This window comes from Capricornis sumatraensis, chromosome 2, assembly GCF_032405125.1.
Source record: "Capricornis sumatraensis isolate serow.1 chromosome 2, serow.2, whole genome shotgun sequence".
Lineage (NCBI taxonomy): Eukaryota > Metazoa > Chordata > Mammalia > Artiodactyla > Bovidae > Capricornis > Capricornis sumatraensis.
This window is the reverse complement of record NC_091070.1, coordinates 113,033,022-113,046,511: the sequence shown is the minus strand read 5'-3', so window position 1 is coordinate 113,046,511 and position 13,490 is coordinate 113,033,022. Positions and strand designations below refer to the sequence as shown.

At 40.7% G+C, this 13,490-nt stretch overlaps 1 pseudogene; it reads left to right on the top strand.

Moving 5' to 3' along the window:
• The first annotated feature begins 3,398 nt into the window (after nt 1-3,398).
• On the top strand, nt 3,399-6,392 carry LOC138097729 (T-cell surface glycoprotein CD1c-like; annotated as a pseudogene).
• The last annotated feature ends 7,098 nt before the right edge of the window (nt 6,393-13,490 follow it).

Genomic DNA, 13,490 nt, shown 5'->3' with positions numbered 1-13,490 from the left:
CCAGGGCCCTCAGACAGGCTGGATTCTAATCAGGAGATGTTCCAGCCATCTCAGGTTATTCTCTGGGGACCATGTGTATCTAGAGGGCCTACATAACCATCTCTTTCTCTCCCTATTGGAGATTTTCAGGCTCTTGGATCTCTGTTTATAATTGTTCACTGGTACAAATAGTCTGTTTCCCTTCTTGCAAATCCTACTTCTTCCACTTCCTCCAACCTTTTCCTTGGGGAATGATACATTAAAATATGAGCCTTTGTGTACAATACTGGCATACGTAGGCGTTTGGATTATTTTTCATGAAAGCAATTGAAATATTTTAATTATGAGTTTGATAAGATCAGATGTGCATTTTACATAGCAACTCTGAATCAGAAATCTGAACAGAGAGGGAGAGGATTTGGATTGCATTGTCCAGATAAGGGATTATGGCAATGACCTGAGTCATACATGATGAAAGCAAGGACTAAATGATAGTAGGGTTAGAGATAAAGAGGCAGATTTTACAGATTATGGAGAGAAAGGCAGTAGTAACTGTGAGGAGTCAGTCAGGAGAGAGAGGTTTGCAAACAGTGTGCATTACTAGTTTTCTGTTTAGATGACTGAATGAATATTATTATCATGGAGTTGGATGACACCTTCTAATTCCTCTGAAGGAGAATTCCTTAAATATGTTTTTGTTTCTTTTCTTAGTCCTATTCTTTCCTATGAAAATAGGAAATAGAATTAGCTCACTGGTGAGTCTAGGCGAGAAACTGGGTTGTGATGTGTCTCAACAGCTTCTTCCTGTCTTTTGCCTCTGGAGTCAAGCTGCTCTCACAAGTGTCAATTCTGGTCTCCTCCTTCATCCCTTGCCTTGACCAGACCCTTGGGGAGGGGTTGCTTAGAGGCTTTCTAACACTTCTTGGACTAGGTAAGTGTATTAGTCTGCCTGGGCTGCAGAGGAAAACACACAGCCTGGGTGGCTTCAACCACAGACATACTTTCTCATAGTTCTTGAGAATAGCAATACAAGAGAACTTGATTTCTTGTGAAGGCTCTCTTTCTGGCTTTCATGTAGATAGCCACCTTCCTGATATGTCCTTCCTGACCTTTACTCAGTGCATGTGAGGAGAGACAGAGAGAGAGAGGGAGAAATGAGGAAGAGTGACCTCACTGTGTCTTTTCATATAAGACCCCACTCTTAAGACCTCATTAAATTCTAGTTACTTTCTTATAGTCATCATCTCCAAGTATAACCACCTTGGGCGTAGGGGTTTCAACATGTGAGTTTAGAGGGAACACAAATAATCCATTTATAAGAGTAAATCAGTCTACTTCATTTGGTTTTCAATACCAGCAACATTACTTGGATCATACAGTTAAGGGAAATCATCTAGAAGATTTATCAGAAGTGAAGTTGACAATTTGATCTATATATCAAATGCTCTCTATGTTTATCTCATTTGGATTTGAATTCAGGAGGTAGGAAAGGATAGTAGTTACTGGGCTCTATAATATTGACAAGCATAATTAGATTGTATTGTAGTTATAAATATATTTGAGAAACTTAGAGACTAAACACAACAAAATATATTTTTCATTCTGGCAAACTCCATGGAAAGCAGGAAGCCTTTCCTTGCTTGTATCTCTTCCACATGGAAAAGATGATCTCCAGGCTGGCACTGCATGGCAAAATGATAAAATGTAACAGTTTATGTGGTAGGGCCTAGACGAGGCTTACATCTCTAGTACAGCACATTCCATCAACCAGAACTCAGTAACATCGTCCTGACCCAATTAGAAAAGAGTGGGAGAATTATGTTTTTTCTCTAGGCCCTGGGGGAAAGCTTAATGAAAATATAGCATTGTATCAGCTATAAGTTCCTAAAACCACAAAACTATTGTTCTGAATAAGCTTGTTATCTGGAATTCTAGCCAATCAAATGGCAGTTATAATGATGAGTTTTAATTTTGGTTTTATACACTTCTGTGGTTTGTAGTTCCCTGATAGGCATGAATGCATTGTCAACCTCTGTATGTTCTTATACCTACTAAAACACTTGGTACTAAAAATTTGTTAAGTGATTTTTTTTTTTTTTAAATTTTTGGTGAGTGAGCATATGAATTAAACTCAATAGAAAGGCTTCTTCTCCTTTTTTTTGTTTTTAACTGGAGTATAGCCTGGAGAAGGAAATGGTAACCCACTCCAGTATTCTTGCCTGGAGAATCCCATGGACGGAGAAGCCTGGTAGGCCCCAGTCCATGGGGTCGCAAAGAGTCGGACATGATTGAGTGACTTCACTGTCACATTCATAGCTGCTTTACAATGTTGTGTTAGTTTCTGCTGTACAACCAATTGTATCAGCTATTTGCATAGATATATTATATTACTCACACTTCCCACCACTTTAGGTCACCACAGAGCACCAAGCTGAGCTCCCTCTACTACAGAGCAGGTTCCCACTAGCTATCTATTTTAGCCATAATAATGTATATATGTCAATCACATCTCCCAATTCATCCTACCCCTTTCCCCACCCTATGTCCATATGCTTATTCTCAACATCTGCATCTCTATTCCTGCTCTACAAATGGATAAAGAAGACGTGGTGCATACATTCAATGGAATATTTCTCAACTCTAAGAACGAACGATATTTGGTCATTTGTAGAGACATGGATGGACTTAGACTGCATTATACAGATTGAAGTAAAATCAAAAAGAGGAAGCCCTATTCTTTATATATTTCAAGATAGAATACACTCTGGGTGGTTACAATGTCAACTCTAAGTATAATGGAAAACTGGCTATAGTTTATACAATTGTATGGTGAAAACATAGATATGAGAAAACATGCTTTGCAGTTTATAAACAAGTCAGTAAATTTTTTTTAAAAAAATTGAGAAATGTGGAAGAAGCAGAGGGGAATGAAAAAGAGAACACTTTGAGGGTTTTTGAAAGGAGTAGAGTAGAATTGATGCCCAGAAGAGGAAACATGTTGGAATATAAACAGAATTAAGTGGAGAAACGGGAAGAAATGTGATCTGTTAAAACAGGCAAGAACTGGGGAAGCAGTGCAGTTTCTGTTCTTCATTTGAATGATAAGATGACAGTCCCAGAGAGGAGACATAACCTTTCAGTGTCACAAACAACTTTGTCCACAGCAGTTGAGTAAAAGAACACAGAATGAAGGCTAGTGGTAAGAAGAATGGCTAGAATTCAGACAGCAGAGAATAACCTCAGGTCAGAGCTTGAGAGGAGATGAGAGACTGAGTAGGAGGCCCAAGGTTGAGTGAAACAGCAATTTTATTATAGTCAGTGATTGGTGGGGAGAACTGCAAGTTGAAGGAAGTTAGAGTGGAGATACTAATGGGTAGGTTTCTTGAGAGCAAAGAGAGAGAAAAACATCTGCAAATGGCATGCTTTTTCTGCACCTTGCTTTGCAAGCTATTCTCTCAGGCAGGGACAGTGTAGACGGTAAGAATGTCTGTCTGTCATTAATCAAGTGGATGTGGTTAAAGTGTAGCGGACCTTTCCAAGATGGATTTGGATTCTAAGGGTACCAGAGGGCTTACAATCTGAGCATTCCTGGCTCTAGATCCAGTTTACTTTTTCAAAGGAAGATGGAGCCCTGGGTCAGGAAAATGTCATCTTTAGGCTAACTGTAATTTTCTCTCTTTCTGTTAACTGGTTGAATCTCCATCTTCTATCCTTCCTATTTGCCTCACTTTTCCGTAAACTACTTGACCATCTACCATCATAGGAGTCCAGGACTATATCTCATTCTATCTTATCCAGACCTCACCCTTTGCCAAGCACTCAGGGGCACAGAATCAGGGCTCTGGTTGGCGGGATGAGCTGCAGACTCACAGCTGAGAGAGTGAAACAGGTGCAGTAACTTTTCTGTACCCCTGGCCAAAGGGCAGCTTCAGCAATGAGGAGATGATAGACCTGGAGCTGCTATTCCATGTCTATTTGGTTGGATTAACTCGGGCTATTCAAGATTATGCCAGACAACTGAAATTTGAATGTAAGTTCAATCGACTCAATTAAGGGTTTATTTCAGAAGGTTGTTCTCTTCCTAGAAACAAACACTTTTCTAGATCATTTCTATTTTTTCTATTCCACCATAAAAACCTTCATGTATAAGTATCTTGGGGTTTATTCCAGATGTTGACTATTCAAGATTTCCTACACTCTTGCTTTTCCCAGACTTCTGTTTTTCTTGTCTTTTTTAAATCTTTCTTCAATGGTCTCCCTTCTATGGCTTTAAACCCAGAGGCACACAACTGTCCCACTCTGTGCCTGACTCCCTTAAACTATGATCTCTTCTTCTACTCAGTTTCCTTAAGTCTATGTCCATAGTCCAACAACCATTATGATTCATTTCATGCACCTAGGAATGTTGTACTTTCCCCTTCTTCACATGAGTGCCTCTTCACTCTCCCCGAACCTACACCATGAACCTCACTTATCATTTACCCTCCAACTTATTCAAATCAAACCCTCAGTTCTTGGCATTTGTCCCTTATGCCCTTTTCCCAATCCCACAAATTCTCTTCCCTGTTCTTGACTGAATATATCATTGACTCACCCTTATACACTTATAAAACCATCTCCTTGCTCCAATTTTTAAAAAAAGTCTCAGGTTCCCATATAGTTCCTCTCATTTTCTTCATTAATCTCTCTTTCTTCTTCCTCCCTCTCCCCAGATCCCTTTGAATTACAGATGAGTGTTGGCTGTGAGCTGCATTCTCAGGAAACTACAAAAGGGTTTTTTTTCAGGCAGCTTATCAAGGATCAGATTTCTTGAGCTTCCAAACCATGTCATGGGTACCATCTCCAGAGGGTAAGAGTGGGGCCCGGAGTGTCTGTGATCTAATCAATCAGTATGAAGGCATCAAGGAAACAGTGCATAAATTCATCAGCAACATTTGTCCCCAGTTTCTCTTGGATCTTCTCGATGCAGGCAAGATGTATCTCCAGAGGCAAGGTTGGTACAACCCGCTTTTCTAAGATCTTTCTGTATAAGTCTTGCTCTTTCCCACCATTCCTTTCAAAATTAGGAAGGGACAGTTTAAGAGGGAGAGGGGTTGCTGAGCAAAAGTTCCTAGAGGAACTTTAATATTAATGTGGATACTTTGTCCCTAAACTGTCTGTTAAAGTCCTCATATGAATATTTTTAATGCCTTTTCCAGTGAGACCAGTGGCTTGCCTGACCAGTATCCCCATCCTTGGGTCAAGTCAGCTATTGCTCACTTGTCATGTCTTTGGTTTCTACCCAAAGCCTGTTTTGGTGATGTGGATGTGGGGTGAACAGGAGCAGCCAGGAACTCAGCAAGGTAATGTTCTGGCCAACATTGATGGGATCCTCACATGATCATGCATGTGGATGCTGAGGAGGCGACTGGCTTTTCTTGCTGGGTGAAGCATAGCAGTCTAGGAGACCAGGACACCTTTCTCTACTGAGATAAGTAAGATGGAATTTTTAAGTGTGTAAAGGTGATTCTTGAGCCTAGAAGTCAGGGCAAAAGAAAGTTTGATGATGTGAATACCAAGTGAGAGAGATATTAAGAAGGAATTAATAGAGATGATTACAGAAATGCAGAAATGGACTATGAGGGACACTCAGATATAAGAGCTTTGTGGGGAGATGAAGAATCCTTCCCAACAAGTATGAGAATAAAGTGGGTAAATAAGATAATTGATGAGACTTATGCCTAGTTTGTGGAGAAGGCAATGGCACCCCACTCCAGCACTCTTGCCTGGAAAATCCCATGGATGGAAGACCCTGGTGGGCCGCAGTCCATGGGGTCGCTGTCCATGGGGTTGCTAAAAGTCAGACACGACTGAGCAAATTCACTTTCACTTTTCACTTTCATGCATTGGAGAAGGAAATGGCAACCCACTCTAGTGTTCTTGCCTGGAGAATCCCAGGAACGGAGGAGCCTCATGGACTGCCATCTATGGGGTTGCACAGAATTGGACACGACTGAAGCGACTTAGCAGCAGCAGCAGCAGCATGCCTAGTTTGTATGCTAAGATAGGCAAATCAATAGAGCAAAATTGGCAGTGGGTTTATTATGACATCTAAGTGTCTCTCTAATATTCACAGGGCATCATCTTTCCATGAACTTGATATCATTGGCAGTGATAGTGCCCCTAATGCTTTTGATGATCCTTGCATTATGGATTAGGAAGCACTGGTGAGTTTTTTTGTATTTTCTCCTCTCTTTCCAATTTCTTATTTTATACTCCATTTCATTTTTACTTCTCTTAGCTTTCTCCTCTTGACCTCTCCTCCTTTCCTCAATCACTATTTCCATCTTATTTAGAATTTCTCCCCATATCCCTTGTTTCACAGTTCATATCAAGACATCCCATGGGATTCTTCACCATGCCTTACAATCTGAATGAGTACCCAACAGCCCAGAAGCCTAGGACAACACAGTGATGCCACTGTTTCTCTTCTCCATTTTTTTTTTCTGCTTCTACTTTATAACAATTTGTTAATGCAAGCTATTTTAATTTCTGTAACTCTGCATGGAATACCTTCTTTTTAATCTCAATTTTCTTAGTAGTACTCAACCTTCAAAGCCCATTTCTGATGCCGTATCCTCCAGAAGGCTTCCCTGATCCATAAGTAGGAAGGAGTCTCTCCCTGGTCTGAATCCAGACAGTGCTTCAACTGTGCTCTGCTACAAGTATACATTACTTCTTTCCCTGAATTACAGCTGCTTAGGTCTTTGTACATCTTCTAATATGCTCCTTTGGGACAATGGTCATGACAAAGCTGACTTTCTTACATGCTAAGTGCTCATTGAGAATCAAACTAAAACAAAGCAACCTAATCCAAATTGGATTTGGTGTTATACTGACAGACTTCTCATTATAGTCATTTCTGACATCATTGTTGTTATTTGAAACTCTGATGGTCCCCTTTTTGTTTAGATGCTTTTTGTTTCCCTTTTTTTTATTAGAAATTCTATTTATTTGTGTATATTTAATGTGAGATTATCTGTTGTTTGTATTCTTGAGTGCCACAATATGATACTTTTTTTTTTTTTTTACTTTATTTTACTTTACAATACTGCATTGGTTTTGCCATACATTGACATGAATCCACCACGGGTGTACATGCATTCCCAAACATGAATCCCCCTCTCATCTCCCTCCCCATAACATCTCTCTGGGTCATCCCCGTGCACCAGCCCCAAGCATGCTGTATTCTGCATCGGACATAGACTGGAGATTTGTTTCTTACATGATAGTATACAAGTTTCAATGTCATTCTCCCAAATCATCCCACCCTCTCCCTCTCCCTCAGAGTCCAAAAGTCCGTTCTACATATCTGTGTCTCTTTTGCTGTCTTGCATACAGGGTCATCATTGCCATCTTTCTAAATTCCATATATATGTGTTAGTATACTGTATTGGTGTTTTTCTTTCTGGCTTACTTCACTCTGTATAATTGGCTCCAGTTTCATCCATCTCATTAGAACTGATTCAAGTGTATTTTTTCAATGGCTGAGAAATACTCCATTGTGTATATGTACCACAGCTTTCTTATCCATTCATCTGCTGATGGACATCTAGGTTGTTTCCATGTCCTGGCTATTATAAACAGTGCTGTTTCCCTTTTTTAACGTGGGCAAGAAATTCCATACTTCTTTAGCTACTGCACTTTATATCTAAACTGTTACAGAAAAAATATAACTTTGCCCTTTGTCACACTTCTTTTCTTTTTTTTTATTTCAATTTATTTATTTTAATTTACAATATTGTATTGGTTTTACCATACATCAACATGAATCCACCACGGGTGTACACATGTTCCCCATCCTGAACTCCCTCCCGTACCATCCCTCTGGGTCATCCCAGTTCACTAGCCCCAAGCGTCCTGTATCCTGCATCGAACCTGGACTGGCGATTAGTATCTTATATGATATTATACATGTTTTAATGCCATTCTCCCAAATCACCCCATCCTCTCCCTCTCCCATAGAGTCCAAAAGACTGTTCTATACATCTATCTCTCTTTTGCAGTCTCACATACAGGGTTATCGTTCTCATCTTTTTAAATACCATATATATGCGTTAGTATACTGTATTGGTGTTTTTCTTTCTGGCCTACTTCACTAAATACATGTAGTCAGCTCTTTCAAACTTATTCCAAACACAAGGAGAGAAAGAGTGCAGGCCATGTATGAAGGGCAATGGACCAAATATATCACTGAATGGTTAAGATAAGAGCAAGAAGGATGAGGATAGAATTAAAGCAAAGAATGTATATGGAAGGCAAGTCCCCCAGAGAATGGCTCTGCGATATCCCTGCCTAGATGTTGGTTCCTTTAAGTTTCATTCACTGCGTGAGTATAAGTCACTGAGTCGCATCCAACTCTTTGTGACCCCACAGACTGTGGCCCACCAGGCTCCTCTGTCCATGTTATTCTCCAGGCAAAAATACTGGAGTGGGTTGCCATTCCTTTCCCCAGGGGATCTTCCTAACCCAGGGATTAAATCTAGGTTTCCTACATTGCAGGCTGATTCTTTACCATCTGAACCACCAGGGAAGATTTCATTCACTAATCAAGTAATATTTGTTAAGCCCTGAATATGAGTCAGTCATTCAGCTTATAAACTGGTGGGGGAGAAAGCAACCAAGGTTATTCCTACTTTCTCGAAGTTTACAAAGTTTACTTTCTCAACCTGTGACCTTTTTACTGGTCACATTTTGTTTTTTCTGCTTCACTATAAAAATTGAATTAACAATGGATGTATGCTGCTGCTGCTGCTAAGTCGCTTCAGTCGGTTCCAACTCTGTGCAACCCCATAGACAGCAGCCTACCAGGCTCTGCCGTCCCTGGGATTCTCCAGGCAAGAACACTGGAGTGGGCTGCCGTTTCCTTCTCCAATGCATGAAAGTGAAAAGTGAAAGTGAAGTCACTGAGTCGCGTCTAACTCCCAGCGACCCCATGGACTGCAGCCCACCAGGCTCCTCCATCCATGGGATTTTCCAGGCAAGAGTACTGGAGTGGGGTGCCATTGCCTTCTCCACAGTGGATGTATAATTTATGTAAAATAAAATACATCTATTTTAGATGTATATGCCCATTATTTTGAAAAATATATAAATCTATGTAAACATGATCACAATCAAGATATGAAACATTTCCATTACCCCAATACTCCTCAAATCTATTTCCACCTAAACCATTACCAACTATGTATTATTGCAGCTATTGCATGTCTTACGCTAGTTATTTAGATTTGTCCTTTCTGTAATTTTATTAAAATGGAACAAACTGTATATGGTCTTTGTAGCTGTCATTTTTCCCCACCTAGCTTATGGTTATGTCATCTACGTTGCTTATCAGTGCACTAGTATCTATCCATTTTATTGTTCAATATGCTCAATAGAATTCCATGTATGAATATGATATTCATAAATGAAATTATATGTATGTGTGTGTGTGTGTGTGTGTGTGTGTGTGTGTGTATGTTATCCATCCACTGTTTGACTGTTGGTTTGTTTCTAGTTTGAGGTTCTTTTAATAAAGTCACCATTATTGTTTCTATTTGATTCTTGCATTTTTCATTGTTTCTTTACATGCTTGGGCTAATTCTGTCAATTTTGGCTGCCTTGCAGTTTGTAGCCACTGATGTCTCATTAAAGAAAATACGTCTCATTGCAAGTGGAGTATTACTCAGAAATAAAAAGGGAAGAATTTGAGTCAAGTCCTAGTGAGGCGGGTGAACCTAGAGCCTGTTAAAAAGAATAAAGTGAGTCAGAAAGACTAAAACAAACATAGCATATTCATGCATATATATGGGATCTAGAAAAATGGTGGAATCTAGAAAAATGGTGCAGATGAACCTATTTGCAGCAAAGGAATAGAGATGTAGATGTAGAAAACAGACCTGTGGACACAGCAGAGTAGGGGGAGCAAGGGGAGGGTGTGATGAATTGGGAGAGTAGTATTAACATATATACACTACCATGAGGAAAATACATGGCTACTGGGAAGATGCTGTATAACACAGGGAGTCAAGCCTGGTGTTCTGTGATAGCCTAGTTGGGGGGAATGGGAGGGAGAGAGAGGTTCAAGAGGGAGGGAATTATATATATATATATACATACACACACTTATGGCTGATATATATATACTTAGGGCTTCCCTGATGGCTCAGAGGTTAAAGCGTCTGCCTGGAATGCAGGAGACCCGAGTTCGATCCCTGGGTCGGGAAGGTCCCCTGGAGAAGGAAATGGCAACCCACTTCAGTACTCTTGCCTGGAGAATCCCATAGAGGGAGGAGCCTGGTAGGCTACAGTCCACGGGGTCGCAAAGAGTCTGACACGACTGAACGACTTCACTTTCATGGCTGATTCACATTGTTGTACAACAGAAACTAACACAACATTATAAAGCAGTTGTGTTCTGTGTGCTTAATCACTCAGTCTTACCCAACTCTTGGCGACCCCGTGGACTGTAGCCTGCCAGGCTCCTCTATTCATGGGGATTTTCCAGGCAAGAATACTGGAGTGGGTTGCCATGCCTTTCTCCAGTGGTTGCCCAACCCAGGGATTGAACCCAGGTCTCCCGCATTGCAGGCAGATTCTTCACTCTTTGAGCCACCAATTATCCTCCAATTAAAAGATAAATTTAAAAATAGATCTCATTTCTTCCCTTCTCCCCCACCCTTCCTACTTTTCCTCCATTTCTCTCCTCTCCTCCTTACCCTCCTGTCTTTCTTTCATTTTTCTTTCTTTTTCCTAGTTTCCTAGGAGTCACTTCTACATCAATATAGCTTATTAGTGAACAATGATTAGTCAGCAGTTGTGCTTTTAACTTTAACCAGTAACACTTTCACCTTTTGCTGAGGGGATGTTTGTGGACTTCCAGTCCACATTTACCATTTTACTGATTTACTACTCAAGCAGTTTACAAATCTGCTGTGGTTTCTACTTTTTCTTTGTGCAAGGTGTCATGTTTGGCCAGGGAAAAGTAGTTAACTGTGGTCCTCTTTTGTCACTCCTTAGTGTAGTTTCCAAACTATGGGTGCAGTTTCCAAACCTCCCACTTCCCAGGTGTCTATTAAATGTTGATTGGTCTCTTCTTTGCTTCAACCAGCATTGCAGCCTCTGGCAGCTGTAATATTGACCTTTGACTTTTGCCACCAATGCTGATGTTTCCTACATCCTCTCTGGGCATAGGCTTCTCTATGGAGCTCTGAATCAGGTATATCCTTATGGTGACAGCAAGACTGCTGATTCTCAACCTATGGCATCACCAAATCAAGCAAAGGAAGGGAAAAACCTCATTTTATATTGTCCTCATTATTTTTGCTGAGGATTTTCAGGTATTTCTAGAATAAGCGCTTCTGAATCTGTTGTATGCCTTTGGTCATTGCCCAGAATTTTGAAATGGATGATTTTGAAAATTTTGTCCAGTACTATCATTGATATTTGGAAAAAGACTTTCTTGAGCTCCTTACTCAGACATTCAGGATGTTTTTCTCCATGTAGACATTTTACAGTATTATAAATATATCAAACAGGAGTTTCAGTTTCTAAAAACTGAGAGCAAACTGCAACAAGGAACATAATCACTCATTGAGTTGATAACATACCACAAATTAGGTACTGTTTCAAGCTGCTTTAAAGTACTTTTTTTTTCTTTTTTTTTAATCCCCAAGATATATAACCTAAGGTCAGAAAACAAATCTTAAATTGTTTTCAATAATCATATTTTTGGAAGTATTGGCTTCATTGTTATTCTAAGACGATCATCTTTTTTTGGGTGTTAGTTCTAAAAGGTCTTGTAGGTCTTCACAGAACCATTCAACTTCAACTTCTTCAGCGTTACTGGTTGGGGCATAGACTTGGATTACTGTGGTTTGCCTTGGAAACAAACAGAGATCATCCTGTCGTTTTTGAGATTGCTTCCAACTACTGCATTTCAAACTCTTTTGTTGACCATGATAGCTACTCCGTTTCTTCTGAGGGATTCCTGCCCGCAATAGTAGATATAATGGTCATCTGATTTAAATTCACCCATTCCAGTCCATTTTAGTTCGCTGATTCCTAGAATGTCGATGTTCACTCTTGCCATCTCTTGTTTGACCACTTCCAATTTGCCTTGATTCATGGACCTAACATTCCAGGTTCCTATGCAAGACTGCTCTTTACAGCATCAGACGTTGCTTCTATCACCAGTCACATCCACAGCTGGGTACTGTTTTTGCTTTGGCTCCATCCCTTCATTCTTTCTGGAGTTATTTCTCCACTGATCTCCAGTAGTGTGTTGGGCACCTACTGACCTGGGGAGTTCCTCTTTCAGTATCCTATCATTTTGCCTTTTCATACTGTTCATGGGGTTCTCAAGGCAAGAATACTGAAGTGGTTTGCCATTCCCTTCTCCAGAGGACCACATTCTGTCAGACCTCTTCCCCATGACCCGCCCATCTTGGGTTGCCCCGCGGGCATGGCTTAGTTTCATAGAGTTAGATAAGGCTGTGGTCCTAGTGTGATCAGATTTCCTAGTTTTCTGTGAGGATGGTTTCAGCATGTCTGCCCTCTGATGCCCTCTTCCAACACTTAATATCTTACTTGGGTTTCTCTTACATGGGGTATCTCTTCACGGCTGCTCCAGCAAAGCACAGCCACTGCTCCTTACCTTGGACGAAGGGTATCTCCTCACCACCACCCTTCCTGACCTGCAACGTGGGATATGAAAGTGAAAGTGGGGAGTGAAAAAGTTGGCTTAAAGCTCAACATTCAGAAAACGAAGATCATGGCATCCGGTCCCATCACTTCATGGGAAATAGATGGGGAACAGTGAAAACAGTGTCAGACTTTTTTTGGGGGGGCTCCAAAATCACTGCAGATGGTGATTGCAGCCTTGAAATTAAAAGACTCTTACTCCTTGGAAGAAAAGTTATGACCAACCTAGATAGCATATTCAAAAGCAGAGACATTACTTTGCCGACTAAGGTCTGTCTAGTCAAAGCTATGGTTTTTCCTGTGGTCATGTATGGATGTGAGAGTTGGGCTGTGAAGAAGGCTGAGCACTGAAGAATTGATGCTTTTGAACTGTGATGTTGGAGAAGACTCTTAAGAGTCTCTTGGACTGCATGGAGATCCAACCAGTCCATTCCAAAGGAGATCAGAATTTCTTTGGAAGGAATGATGCTAAAGCTGAAACTCCAGTACGCTGGCCACCTTATGAGAAGAGTTGACTCATTGGAAAAGACTCTGATGCTGGGAGGGATTGGGAGCAGGAGGAGAAGGGGACGACAGAGGATGAGATGGCTGTATGGCATCAGTGACTCAATGGACGTGAGTCTGAGTGAACTCCGGGAGATGGTGATGGACAGGGAGGCCTGGTGTGCTGCGATTCATGGGGTCGCAAAGAGTCGGACACCACTGAGTGACTGAACTGAACTGAAGACTATCATGTGTGTATAGGCTATTGAGATATACTGTATAATGGAACAAGTGGATAATACATA